Genomic DNA, 14,346 nt, shown 5'->3' on the forward strand with positions numbered 1-14,346 from the left:
TGGTATCAGGAATAATGTGGGAGGCCAGATTGAAGTCTGGGCCAGGAACAACAGTAATTGTGGGAGACTCAACAAACAGTGAGTATAGCTGAAGGAGCCAGGAAGCAGAAAGTATATACGTCAGGTATGAGGAAGAAAATAGATTTTGGAAGTTATGAGAACTGTAGAGAGTGAGTTGAGAACAGTTTGTGATTTTGAGGGCCTCTAAAAGTATTAAAGCAGCGGCAGCCGCTGCACGCAGACATGAGGGCTAGGCTAAAACAGTAAGGTCAAGTTGTTTGGACAGAAAGGCTACAGGGTGTGGTCCTGGCTCTTGTGTAAGAATTCTGACCGCGCTAACCATGCCTAGGATGGAAAGGAGTTGTTTTGTAGAAGGTGCTGGGGTTTGAGAGATCAGTCAGACACGATTGGCAGGGAGAGCACGTGTGTTTTTATGAGAATTATGCCGAGATAGGTAACAGATGAGGAAGAAATTTGGGCTTGATTGAAGTAATGGGGGCTGTCTGTGAAGCTTTGCGGCAGTACAGCCTAGGTAATTTGCTGAGCTTGATGGGTGTCAGGGTCAGTCCAAGTGAAAGCGAAGAGAGGCCGGGATTAAGGGTGCAAAGGAATAGTAAAGGAAGCATGTTTGAGATCTAGAACAGAATAATGGGTTGTAGAGGCAGGTATTGAGGATAGGAGAGTATATGGGTTTGGCACCACGGGGTGGATAGGCAAAATGATTTGGTTGATAAGGCACAGATCCTGAACTAACTTGTAAGGCTTGTCTGGTTTTAGGACAGGTAAAATGGGGGAATTGTAGGGAGAGTTTATAGGCTTTAAATGGCCATGCTGTAGCAGGCGAGTGATAACAGGCTTTAATCTTTTTAAAGCGTGCTGCAGGATGGGATATTGGCATTGAGTGGGGTAAGGGTGATTAGGTTTTAATGAGATGGTAAGGGGTGCATGATCGGTCACCAAGGAGGGAGTAGAGGTATCTTTTACTTGTGGGTTAAGGTCGGGGGGATACAAGAGGAGGACGCAAAGGAGGCTTTGGATTGGGAAGAAGGGCTGCAATAAGATATAGCTGTAGTCCAGGAATAAGCAGATAATTTAGTTAAGGTGTCTCAGCCTAATAAGGGAACTGGGCCGGTGGGGATAACTAAAAAGGAGTGCTTAAAAGAGTATTGTCTAAGTTGGCACCAGAGTTGGGGAGTTTTAAGAGGTTTAGAAGCCTGGCCATCAATACCCACAACAGTTATGGAGGCAAGGGAAACAGGCCCTTGAAAAGGTAATGTGGAGTGGGTAGCCTCCGTATTCATTAAGAAGGGGAGGGGTTTACCTTCCACTGTGAGAGTTACCTGAAGCTCGGCATCAGTGATGGTCTAGGGGGCTTCAGAAGCGATCGGGCAGTGTCAGTCTTCAGCCGCTAAGCTGAGAAGATCTGGGAAGGAGTCAGTCAGAGAGCCTTGGGTCAGAGTTCCAGGGGCTCTGGGAGTGGCTGCCAGGTGAGTTGAACAGTCCGATTTTCAGTGGGGTCCCACACAGATGGGACGCGGCTTAGGAGGAATCCCAGGCTGCGGGCATTCCTTGGCCCAGTGGCCAGATTTCCGGCACGTGTAGCAAGCTCCTGCAGGAGGAGGTTCTGGAGCAATGCCTGGCTGCTGCGGTTCAGGTGTTTGGAAGTTCTTGTGTGCTGGAGATGTGGCTGGGGGGTTTGTCTCACAGTGGAGGCAAGGAATTGCAAATGTTTTCTATTGTTGTACACCTTGAAGGCGAGGTTAATTAAATCCTATTGTGGGGTTTGAGGGCCGGAATTTAATTTTTGGAGTTTTATTTAATGTCGGGACAGATTGGGTAATAAAATGTGTTTTGAGAATAAGACGGCCTTTTGACCTTTTAGGGTCTAGGGCTGTAAAGTGTCTCAGGGTTTCTGCCAAACAAGTCATGAACTGGGCTGGATTTTTATATTTGATGAAAAAGAGCCTAAACGCTATCTGATTTGGGATAAAGAAAAAGGAGCATTAACCTTGACTATGCCTTTAGCTCCAGCCACCTTTTTAAGAGTAAATTGCTGGGCAGGTGGGGGAGGGCTAGTCATGGAACGATACTGTAAGCCAGGCCAGGTGTGAGGAGGGGAGGTGATAAAAAGATTATAGGGTGGAGGAGCAGAGGCTGAGGAAGAATTGGGACCCAGTTCAGCCTGGCGAGGATCAGCCTGGGGAGGAAGGGAGAGGTCAGATGGGTCTGTAGAAAAGGAAGATTAGAAAGACTCAGCGACGCTTGGGGTTGGTACTGAGGGGACAGGCAGGAGGGAAAGAAGGAAGATTTGGGACGAGTTGCACTGGGCACAGAGACTAGGAAGGGACTGATGTGTAAAAGAATGCCTGGACGTCAGGCACCTCAGACCGTTTGCCTATTTTACGACAAGAATTATTTAGATCTTGCAGGATGGAAAAATTCAAAGTGCCATTTTCTGGCTATTTGGAACTACTGTCGAGTTTGTATTGGGATCAAGTGGCATTGCAGAAGAAAATAAGGCATTTAGGTTTTAGGTCAGGTGTGAGTTAAGAGATTTTAAGTTTTTGAGGACACAGGCCAAGGGAGTAGAAGGAGGAATGGAAGGTGGAAGTTTCCCATAGTGAAGGAAGCAAGCCTAGAGAAAAGAGAGAGTAGATAAATGGAGGGAAGGGGTTCGGGGGTTCTTACCTTCCAGAAAAGGGGTTGGGGTGCAGAGATAAGAGGTCGGGGCATGGAAATAAGGGATGGGGCGCAGAAATAAGAGGTCGGGGCATGGAAATAAGGGATTGGGGCACAGAGATACGAGGTTGGGGCACGGAAATAAGGGATTGGGGCGCAGAGATACGAGCTGGGGGTACTTGCCCCTCCTCTAGAAAAGCGGGACTTGCTGCTAGGAGTGAAGGAGAAGGGATTGAGGGGTACTTGCTCCTCCCCCAGAAAAGCGGGACTTGCAGCTAAGAGTGAAGGAGAAGGGGTGGAGGGGTACTTGCCCCTTCCCCAGAAAAGCGGGACTTGCCACTAAGGGTGAAGGACCAAGGCAGGCGTCCCTGCGTGGTCTGACAGCTTTGAAACGTGGGTGAATAATCAGAGGCTTCCCTGCAATGATTAAACACCAAGGGAAGGCTGCCTTCCCAGTCCATGACCGGCGCCGGAGTTTTGGGTCCACGGATAAAATGTGTCTCCGTTGTCTCTCCCAGAAAATGAAAGGAATTGAAATTAAGAGAAGGGAGAGATTGAAGAGTGGAAAGGAGAAAGTGGTTGAGGGACAGTGAGAGAGGTTGGAGAAGAGAGTAAGAAGAGGCCACTTACCTGATTTAAAATTGGTGAGATGTTCCTTGGACTGGTCGGTCTGAGGACCTGAGGTCGTTGGTGGATCTTTCTCATGGAGCAAAGAACAGGAGGACAGGGGATTGATCTCCCAAGGGAGGTCCCCCGATCTGAGTCACGGCACCAAATTTCATGCGCGTCCGTGTGAAGAGACCACCAAACAGGCTTTGTGTGAGCAAGAAAGCTGTTTATTTCACCTGGGTGCAGGTGGGCTGAGTCCGAAAAGAGAGTCAGCAAAGAGAGATAAGGGTGGGGCCGTTTTATAGGATTTAGGTAGGTAAAGGAAAATTACAGTCAAAGGGGGTTTGTTCTCTGGCGGGCAGGAGTGGGGGTCGCAAGGTGCTCAGTGGGGGTGCTTTTTGAGCCAGGATGAGCCAGGAAAAGGACTTTCACAAGGTAATGTCATCACTTAAGGCAAGGACCGACCATTTACACTTCTTTTGTGGTGGAATGTCATCAGTTAAGGTGGGGAAGGGCATATTCACTTATTTTGTGATTCTTCAGTTACTTCAGGCCATCTGGGCATATACGTGCAAGTCACAGGGGATGCGATGGCTTGGCTTGGGCTCAGAGGCCTGACATTTAGTGCTATACATTTCTCTCTTAACACTGCCTTAGCTGTGTCTCAGAGATTCTGGTATGTTGTGCTTTTTTCTTACTAGATTCCTACTTTAATGTCATTATTTACCCAAAAGTCATTCAGGAGAAAGTTATTCGAGTTCCATGTAATTATATGGTTTTGAGTGAATTTCTTAGTCTTGGTCTAATTTGATTGCGCTGTGGTCTGCAAGACCATTTTCTGTGACTTCAGTTCTTTTGCATTTACTAAGGAGTTGTTTTACTTCCAATTATGTGATTGATTTTAGAGGAAATGCCATGCAGCAATGAGAGGAATATATATTCTATTGTTTTAGGGTCTGCAGATAACTATCAGGTCCATTTGATCTAGTTTTGGGTTCAGGTCCTGAATATCTCTGTTAACTTTCTATCTTGATGATCTATCTAATATTGTTAGTGGGGTGTTAAAGTCTCCTACTATTATTATGTGGGAGTTTAAGTCTCTTTGAAGGTCTCCGAGAACTTTATGAATCTTGGTGCTCCTGTGTTACACACACATATATTTAGGATAGTTAGCTCTTCATGTTGAATTGAATTATTTACCATTATGTAATGCCCTTCTTTGTCTTTTTTTATCTTTGCCATAAAAGGAATAAAAAACCTAGGAATACAGCTAACTAGGGAGGTGAAAGAACTCCACAAGTAAAACTACAAACCACTGCTCAAATAAATCAGAGATGAAACAAACAAATGGAAAAACATTTCATGATCATGGATAGAAAAGATTAATATCATTAAAATGACCATACTTCTCAAAGCAATTTATATATTCAATGTTATTAACCTACCATTGACATTCTTCCAAGAACTAGAAAAAGCTATTTTAAAATTCATATGGAACCTAAAAAGAGCCCTAATAGCCAAGGCAATTGTAAGCAAAAGTAACAAAGCTGGAAGCATCACACTACCTGACTTCAAACTATATGACAGGGATACAGTAATCAAAACAGCAAGGTATAGTGCTATTATAAGAACAGACACATAGACCAGTGAAACAGATTAGAGGTCCCAGAAATCAGACTGCACACCTACAGCTATCTGACCTTCGACAAACGTGACCAAAAAAAAAAAAAAAAAAAATGGGGAAATGACTCCCGATTCAATAAATGATGCTGGCATAACTGGCTAGCCATATGCAGAAGATTGAAACTGAATCCCTTCTTTACTCCATATATACACATTAACTCAAGATGGCTTAAAGACTTACATGTAAAACCCAAAACAGACGCTTTTCAAAAAGAAGACATACGTGTGGCCAAAAATCATACAAAAAAAAAAAAATGCTCAACATCACTGATCATTAGAGAATTGCAAATCAAAATCACAATGAGATACCATCTAACACCAATCAGAATATCTCCTATTAAGAAATAAAAAAATAACAGATGCTGGCAAAGTTGTAGAACATTTATACACTGTTGTTGGGAGTGCAAAGAAGTTTGGCCATTGTGGAAGACACTGTAGCAATTCCTCAAAGACCTAGAGACAAAAATACCATTTGACCTAGCAATCCGATTTCTGGGTATATACCCAAAGGAATATAAAATCGTTCTGTTATAAAGATACATGTATGTGTATGTTTATTGTAGCACTATTCACAAGAGCAAAGACATGGAATCAATCTAAATGCCCATCAATGATAGACTGCATAAAGAAAATGTGGTGCATATACACCAAGGAATACTATGCAGCCATAAAACAGAATGATATCATGTCCTTTACAGGGACATGGATGGAGCTGGAGGTCATTATCATTAGCAAACTAACACAGAAACAGAAAAGCAAATACCACATATCCTCATTTATAAGTGGGAGCTAATTGATGAGAACACATGGACACATAGAGAGGAATAACACCCACCGGTGCTTTTCAGAGGGTGAAGGGTGGTGAAGGGAGAGGCTCAGGAAAAACAGCTAATGGGTAGTAGGCTTAATACTGGAGTGATGAAACAATCTGTACAGCTCACCCCCCTGGCACAAGTTTACATATGTTAAAAACCTGCACTTGAACCCCTGAACTTAAAACAAAAGTTTAAAAAATATTATTTTTGTTTTACTTGGAACTCAGAAGGTACTTTGATAAATCCTATCATGATTCAGAGATTCATTATTTAAATAAAGATTTTAAAAGTTAGCATTTTTGAGAATGCCAGGATATCCCCATTCAAAATCAAAAATAAAGTATTTTATCTCACCAGTAACTTCACCTGAAAAAAGGCAGGCCACTTTGCAGTCTAGAGGCCTATACTCTATAGTTGGAATACTTCTTTAACACTTTTATTGAGTAACTTGGATGAATATCCTGTTTGCATAGGGCCGGTTAGGGGCTTGGAAGAAGAAAATATAAAATATCATGGGCTTCTGAATAGAAGAAAAAATTGTAAATTACATATCTGATAAAGGGTTAGTATCCAGAATATATTAAAAAGTACCTCTTTACAGCTCAACAACAACAACAAATAACCTGGTTATAAAATCGGCAAAGGACTTGCACAGAAATTTCTCCATAGATGATATCCAAATGGCCAACAGGCATATTAAAAATGCTCAATATCATTAGTCCTCAGTTAAATGCAAACCCAAACGGCAATGAGATACCTTACACTCATGAGGATGGCTACTATATTAAGTTTGCTAAGGAAGCCATAACAAATACCACAGACTGGGTGGCTTAAACAACAGAGAGTTATTTTCTCAAAGTTCTGTAGGCTTAGAAGTTCAAGATGAAGGTGTCAGCATGTTTCATTTCTCCCCATACTGTTCTCCTTGTGTATTAGTCCTTTCTCACACTGTTACAAGAAATATCTAAGACTGAATAATTTATAAAGAAAAGAGGTTTAATTGACTTGCAGTTCTGCATTGCTGAGGAGGTCTCAGGAAACTTACAATCATGGTGGAAGGCAAAGGAGAAGTAGGCACTTTCCTCACAGGGCAGCAGGACGGGTGAGTGCAAGCAGGGGAAATGCCAGAAGCTTATAAAACCATCAGATCTCATGAGACTCACTTATTATTATGAGAACAGCATGGGGGAAACTGCCTCCATGATCCAATTACCTCCACCTGATCCTGCCCTTGACGTGTGAGGATTATGGGAATTATAATTTAAGATGAGATTTTGGGTAGGGACACAGCCAAACCATGTCACCTTGACTAGCAAATGGCCATCTGCTCTCTGTGTCTTCTCATTTTTATCCCTGTATGTGCACATACCTGGTCTTTCAGTTTGTGTCCAAATTTTCTGGTCTTATAGGGTTACAAGTCGGACTGAATTGGGGCCTACCTTAACAGCCTCACGTTAGCTCCATCACCTCTTTAAAGGACTTGTGTCTAAATATAGTCACATTTTGAAAGTACTAGGGGTTAGAGTTTCAACATATAAATTTTGTGGGATACATTTCTGTCCATAACAACTACTATCAATACAAACAGACAAATGAACAAACAAACAAAAAAGCAAAGCAGAAAACAAGTGTTGGAAAGTATGTGGAGAAATTGGAATACTTTCAAACTTTTAGTAGATTATAAAATGAAGCAACTGCAATGGAAAACAGTATAGTAGTTCCCCCCAAAATTAAAAATGACACTACTATATGATCAAGCAATCTCTCTTCTGGATATATCTCTAAAATAATTAAAGGCAGAAACAAGAGATATTTGAACACTCATGTTCATAGCAGCATTAATCTCAATAGCTAAGAAGGGGAAGCAAAATCAATGTCCTTTGATATATGTATAAATAAACAAAATGTGGTACACACATAGAGTGGCATATTATTTGGCCTTAGAAATCTTGTCATGTGCTTTGACATAGATAAACTTTGAGGACATTATGCTAAGTGAAATCAGCTAGTGACAGAGAGACAAATATGTATGCCTACATTTATATGAGGTATATAAAGTAGTCAAATTCATAGAAGCAGAAAGTAGGATATTGCTTATTAGGTGCTAGACAGAGGGAGAAATTTTAGTTGTTTAATGGGTATAGAATTTTAGTCTTGCAAGATGAAAAAGTTTTGGAGATCTCTTGTACACCAATGCGAGTATACCTAACATTACTGATGTACACTTAAAAATGATTAGGATGGTAAATTTTATGTTATGTGGGGTTCTTATTAACCGCAATTAAAAAGAAAAAGATTGGGAGAATTAAACTAAAATGTCGCGCCCTTGTCATTGAGTGGAAGTTACCAACCTTGGATGAAAGAAAGCAGAGGTTATAGATAGCAATCGCCTTAACAATGTCTAGTAATAAACCTATTTGTTTCCATAACTGAGCATGATGCTCAGTTTTGACTCATTGTTCTCTTCAATCCTTGGGAATTCTTCAAATTCTCCATTGACAGCACAAATTTGCAAAATAGAGGAATTTTAAAACCTTGTAATATATAAAATAAAACAAACACCCTCTCAAAAAATAATGGACTAAGAGGACTGGGAATGAGTCATAGAGGGTCCTGTGGGTGTAATGCCTGAAGATTATTGTTTCTTTTGTTAATGCCCACTAGAGAATATATATATGTGTGTGTGTGTATATATATATATATATATATATATATATATAACTAAAAACCCAAGTAGAAAGTATGTTTTGACAAGTTGCCATCAGCCAGACTTCAAGTTTGGCACAATGGACACATAAATCAAGTAGCAATTATGACATTAAAGGATGTAATAAGTGGACCCAAGAGGATGCACTCCCATTTCCTAAAGCTGATTCGGTTACAGCCAATGACAAATAGCATATCTTTCAGTGGCCAATGCTCAGAAACTGTATTAGTCAGGGTTATCCAGACAAACAGAAACAATAAATGGAATGTATGTATGTGTATATGTGCATGTGTATGTGTGTGTAGTGTGCATATATATGCATATAAAGATTTACTATATAAAAAATTGGCTCATTCAGTTGTGGAGGCTGAGAAATCCCAAGATCTCCAGTTGGCCATCTGGAGAATCAGGAGGGCCAGCGATATAAATTCCAATCTGAATGTCGACAGGTTCAAGACTCAAGAAGAGTCAATGATTTGCTTACAGTCTGAAGGCTGGAAATCACCCATTTCTCAGTTTAACAGTCAGGCAGCAGAAGTTCCCTCTTAATCAGCCTTTTTCTTCTATTCAGGTCTTCAATTGATTAGATAAGGCCCACTCATACCAAGGAAGACAACCTACTTTATTCAGTTTACAGATTCAAAAGTCAATCTTGGCGGGGTGCCATGACTCATGCCTGTAATCCTATGAATTTGAGAGGCTGAGGCAGGAGGATCACTTGAAGTCAGGAGTTCTAGACCAGCATGGACAACATGGCAATACCCCGTCTCTACTAAAGATACAAAAATTAGCCGGGTGTGGTGGTAGGCATTTGTAATCCCAGCTACTTGGGAGGCTGAAGCAGGAGAATCGCTTGAACCCGGGAGGTGCAGGTTGCAGTGGGCTGAGATGGCACCACTGCCCTCCAGCCTGGGCGACAGAGTAAGACTCTGTCTCAAAGAAAAAAAAAAGTTAATCTCATTGAGAAACACCCTCACAGACACACTGAAAATAATATTTGTCAAAATGTCTGAGCACTCTGATGGTACAGTCAAATGGAAACATAAAATTTTCACATCAGAAAGACTCAGTATGCCATTATCTCTTGGGGACCAACCAGCTTTTTGGTGTCCAGTTTATTACACTGTACCCCTTTTACCCTGGAAGGAACAATGACTCATCTTGACTGGAATCAACATACGTTTCAAGTTTATAAATTTCAACCTGAAGGACCTAAGGATCTAAGGCAACATCACTCTTTGAGAGCTTTAGAACGCTGGATCCACAGTCTTACAGAGAACCAAAGTAACATTTTTATCAGAAAAAAGATGTACCAGTGAGCATATGGTCACTATTGACTCTATTATGTACTGCAACTATGTTGGAGTAATAGAATAACAGAGGCATAGCTGAAGCACCAGCTTAGAGATGATGCACTGTTAGGATAAAGAGCCATCCTCTAGGATGCTGGATACATACTGAATTAAAAACTGTTACATAATGCTGTATCCCTAAGAAGTTGAACACATAGGTTCAAGAACTGACAGACATAAGTAGGAACAATCCTACTCATAATGACTTCCAGTGATCTACTTGGACAATTTGTTTTCCTCCCCAAAACTCTAGGCTCTGCAGGTTTATGTGTCTCTGTTCCTAGAGATATATGCTTCCACCAGGGAAAATTACAGAAAGTGTCTAGTTTCATGTTAACCAATTACTAGCTGCATAGTATATTTGATCTCCTTATGCCAAGAGACCAGGAGGAGAAAAGAATTCACAATTCTTACAGAGGTAATTGATTCCAGTATTCTAAGGAGATATTGTTTCTGATTCACAGTGGAGTCAGAAAAAAAATATATGATACCTAAGTGATTCATTCACTTGAATGTCTCTCAGTGTTTCTTTGATCAATTTTGATAAATTGACAGATGTAAAAGCAACAGCATAAAAAAAGGCCTGGTGACTCAGACTCAGAACCTTCAAGGTCTTGGTCTGAACATGCCATCAAGTAAGCCACTTAGATAAACAGAGGTGGCCTCTGAAGATGAAGATTTTGGAGGATTGGTAGAGGAAGGAAATGATGATTGTCAGTGAAATCAGCACCGACAGCAAGGGCTGTAGGTCACCTCTCTACCACTCCTCTTAGTTTTCCCAGGAAATGACAATAACCGTCTTCCTGAAAAGGCTATTCTCATATGTGGTGGGCTATAATGAATGCTAATTCCTTCTTCTGGACTGGGAAATTCATTCCCCAGCTGCTTGCAGAGTTGACTGCTGACAGCTCACAGTTGAGTCCCTGCCCATGAATTTCCTTAACCAAAGTGACCTGCCTCAACTAAGTTTATGGCCTTATCCCGGGGACTGCCTGCTTCTAATGATTGTTTCATGAGGGAATAAAATATGTGAGCCCCTTAACTTGGAACAACTCTAAAATGTCATCTCAGCTCTACAGCATCTTTTGCAGTATTTGCTAAGTCCTTTTTTGCAAATGCATCACAGTCCATATTGTCCTTCTGCCCAGTCCTACTTCCTTAACTCCCTTAAAAGTGTTTTTGTTTCATTTTGTTTTCCTGTTTGATCTATCATTGATACGTTCATGGGGCAAAATCTGTAGTGATGTGTTGAGGGGAAATCTTTGGATTTATCAGATGAATTTATTTTTATTTTATTGTATAAATTGCTTTTTCAACATCATAAGTATATATCTATCCAGTTTTCCTGTATTTTAAATTCTCAGTATGGTCAGCATCTTCATTCTTCATGAATTTTAGTAAAATGATTTCTAAAGAGTAGACTAAATTAAATATTTGTTAGTGATGAATTTAAAGAAAATTTCACAAAGAAAAGGAAAATAGCAGAAAGATGTTCCTTGCAGGAACCTTAAAAGGTAGGGTCTCCTTTTAAATTCACTATTTCATTAATATTTTATTTCTTAAAGCATTCAATTAAATTCCACATTATATTATTGTAAAATAATACCAAAAATACAACATCAAGTAATATAGAACAGGAATTAAACTTTCCAAATAGCTCTTGATAGGGAGAAAGACTCTAAGAGACAAATAAACATTTGGAAGAAAAGGTGCCAGGAAATGCTTACACATGGCATGCTGTGTAAAAATAGAATACCTAATTGGTTGTCTCTTTATACATATGTGTGTATTGACTATGGGGTAAAGGGATTTCCTTGAATCTCAGGAGCCAGGGCACAGGTCTCAGGTGCCTAGGGGAGCACAGAGCCCAGTGAGAATTATTACTGGCAATACCGCCAGTTTCTCAATTTTGCTGAGAGCTACCTTGAATTACTTTCAATGCTTATTTGCTGCTTTGTTTCCCTTAAGTACTACAATTATTATTTTATCCTTAATAAATTACATACATATTCATCTCCTTTAAGGGTTAGGAGGGAGGTCTTAATTCCATAAATGAGAGAAGAAAAATAACAGAAAAAAATAGTGAACAAGACAGAAGCCACTATACAAATATTGCTCCTAATTTCTATAATACTTAGAGCATTTTGGGCAGGAAATCTTAGCATACGACCCATATCCTTGTAATTTTGCTTCCATGGCCTAATGAATTATATTGTAGCATCAGATTGTGAGCTTATTAAAACCATGGTCCTTTAGTACACAAATTGCTCTTCCTGCTTTTTTTCCCCTAAATTGGGCTCAGCTATTTGCTATGTATTATGACTAACCTAAAAATTGTTCATTTAAATATTATTACATATTTAAAATGAAGGTTTTTATTTTACTGCAACTCTATTTTCATGCTTAATTTTTTATAGCCTCCAATTTTCAACTGCTCAATAATCCCACTGTGGTTTTTATATGGTGATAAAAGAACTAAAAAGACAACTTTTGCAACCCACTGCTTACCAGAGTAAGATCAACACAGCTCCCAAGCTTATATCCCTTCACTCACAGGGCCCAAAATGTATTTTGAGTTTAATAAGTCATGACACTGAGATGAAAAGGGATTCAATATAAAACAACATGTGAAAATACAATATTGGGTTAAAATGTGGAAAATTTCTCTAAGGTAACAAATCAAATATACTCACTTTTATAAACCAAATTCGATTTACTAAAAGTTAAATTTTAAAGATATATAACCTTTAATATATCGGCCACCTGTCTAAACTGATATTAATTCAATTAATATAGCAAAGCTTGTTCCATAAATCTTTCTTCAAGATGGAGAATTAAAGAAAACATATAAAAATTTTGTTAACCCCTGATATTTATTACTAGAAACTTAAAGATACAATTGTGATAGAATATTTTGAGGGAGAGCTCACATAATCTTAAGTGTGCTAATCGTCAGTTTTGACCTATGTATTGAAAAAGTGCTTGTTGATAGCATTCATCAGAAAAACCTAGCACTAGTGTCATTGGCCCTAAGGCAGAAACCATCAAAGGCATGGGAAAGGTACATCAGGGAATGGCTAGACTGCCAAGGTTAAATCTTGGCTCTGCTGCTAACTAGTTACAAAAATTTGAGTACATTATTGAACTCTGTTTCCACATTTATAAAGTCATAAATGTGGAAACATATTACATAATAAGAATACTCAGCTTATATGGAACTTGTGAGCATTAAAAAGTCAATAGGTTAATATATGTAAAATATTTATAATGGTGCCTGGAATATTGTATGCTTCCAACAAATGTTAGCTTTATAATTATTGTCTGTATAAATTATTAAAACTCAAAGTGTTAGAAAAGAGAAATGCCTGTAGTGGCTTTGGGAGCCTTTGCCCCAGTTTCACTGATACTATCATTCCTCAAAACCTATTTGCAGGCCTTCCTTTGAAACCACGTTCAAATCATATAAAACAAAGATCTTCAATTCACATTGAATACTCAACATATACAATATACAAGGTATTTTATTCTTGGTGCTGGCAATGAAAAATGAGTAAGCATAATTTCCCTCCTCAAAATGCTTATAGTCCAGCAGGAGAAACAGAAGTCACAAATAAGCACCATAGCACAGCATCCTCTTGTATTTCAGTACAGAATTTTTGACATTGTGCCATAACTGACATGTATCTTTGATTTCCATCTGATTGACATTTATACAGAGCAGGGATTACCCAGAAACCAGCACCAGGACTGACCCCAAGTAAGAATTCAATAAATGATTGCTGAAGGAATGTAAATCATAAATATACATAAAAAGAGAGGCAGTGTTTATGGAAACTGTCAAAGTTTCATAAGAGTGGAAAATGTCTTCATTAGGTCTTTGAATATTAAGTAAGAGTTCATGAGGTAGAAAAATGTGAAATTACGTTTTGCGTCCAGAAAAGTGTGAACAGTTTGGTATTGGTGTGGTGAAAAACAAACAAACAAACAAAAATCATTTTTTTTTAAGCCATCTCAAGAAGTAGGTCATCTACTGAAGGAAGTTTATCTGTATAGGAAACTACAATGGTGATTCAGGGAAAAGAATATAAAACTTGAGTCAAAACTCAAATAGTTAAGAAGGAGAAGACAGATTCTAAGTAATTTAGGAAATGATTTGCAAGATTTGGAGATGAATGGGCATGTATTTCAGTATACAGTAAGGCTCTGAATGAATAGAATGATAACTACTCTTTGTATTTTGATAGCAGATACAATTTTAGAAAGTGCCAGCATTTTTAGAGCAATTGTCCTGTGAATAAGGGTAATTATCAAATTTCACAGAATCATTTTTATTGAGTTTCCATATAATAAAAATATTTTTTCTCTGGCATATCCAATGGCTATGTAAACATTTTTATCAGAAGAGTTTCCGCATATTTTAATTAATAGTACCATATGGAAATTTGTATAACAACCATATGGGGTTAATTTTAAAGACAGAATTTATTGAACAAATGAGTTT

The 14,346-nt window shown here is 39.0% G+C and overlaps 1 long non-coding RNA gene across 1 annotated transcript in view; it reads left to right on the forward strand.

The window, feature by feature from the left end:
* The first annotated feature begins 732 nt into the window (after nt 1–732).
* Nucleotides 733–14,346, forward strand: part of LOC103786825 (uncharacterized) — a 120,019-nt gene continuing 106,405 nt past the window's right edge. Inside the window, exon 1 of the long non-coding RNA XR_612562.5 lies at nt 733–1,487. This is a non-coding gene — a long non-coding RNA (uncharacterized LOC103786825). The remainder of the gene's footprint in view (nt 1,488–14,346) is intronic.

This window comes from Pan paniscus, chromosome 5, assembly GCF_029289425.2.
Source record: "Pan paniscus chromosome 5, NHGRI_mPanPan1-v2.0_pri, whole genome shotgun sequence".
Lineage (NCBI taxonomy): Eukaryota > Metazoa > Chordata > Mammalia > Primates > Hominidae > Pan > Pan paniscus.